Source organism: Arachis duranensis, chromosome 10 (genome assembly GCF_000817695.3).
Source record: "Arachis duranensis cultivar V14167 chromosome 10, aradu.V14167.gnm2.J7QH, whole genome shotgun sequence".
Taxonomy (NCBI): domain Eukaryota; kingdom Viridiplantae; phylum Streptophyta; class Magnoliopsida; order Fabales; family Fabaceae; genus Arachis; species Arachis duranensis.
In genome coordinates, this window is record NC_029781.3 from 70,926,395 (window position 1) to 70,927,322 (window position 928).

Below are 928 nucleotides of genomic sequence, written 5' to 3' on the forward strand. Positions count from 1 at the left end.
TATATTTTGAATTTTATGATGAAAGAGAAAAACACATAAAAGACACAAGACTTAAAATTTTTAGATCTAATGCTCCTTATTTTCGAAAATTTTTGGAGGGAAAACACCAAGGAATACCAAACTTAAAAATTTTAAGATCAAGACACAAGAAAAACTCAAGAACACTTTGAAGATTCACAAGAACACCAAGAACAAAAGGAAGAACACCAAACTTAAAATTTTTAGAAAACTTTAATAAAATTTTCGAAAATTATAAAAAAATTAACAAGAAAACACCAAACTTAAAGTTTGGCACAAGATTAAATCCAAGAAAAATTATTTTTGAAAAAGGTTCCAAAGGGGATAACCAATTATCAAGAACAACTTGAAGATCAAGGAAAACCAAGAACACTAACACGAGGTTTTTAGAGAAAATATAAAATATGCAATTAACACCAAACTTAGAATAAGACACTAAACTCACGAAAAATTAACAATTAATTAAGAAAAATAATATTTTTGAAAAGAAATTTTTGAAAAGAAACTATCCTATCAAAATTTAATGACTCTATAACAACAAAAAAAAAATAAATTATTCCTGATCTAAGAAATAAAATATGCCTTCAATTGTTCAAACTCAATAATCCCCGGCAACGGCGCCAAAAACTTGGTGCACGAATTTGTAATTCGCACAACTAACCAGCAAGTGCACTGGGTCGTCCAAGTAATACCTTACGTGAGTAAGGGTCGATCCCACGAAGATTATTGGTTTGAAGCAATCAATGTTTATTTTATTAATCTTAGTCAGGAGGCCAATAAGGTTATTTGGATTTAATTGTAAGAAGTCAAAGTATTTAAAATTGTAAGAAAAATAAGCGAGAATCAAATTGTTACTTGTTGTGCAGTAATGGGAAATATGTTGGAGTTTTGGAGATGCTTTGTCCTCTGA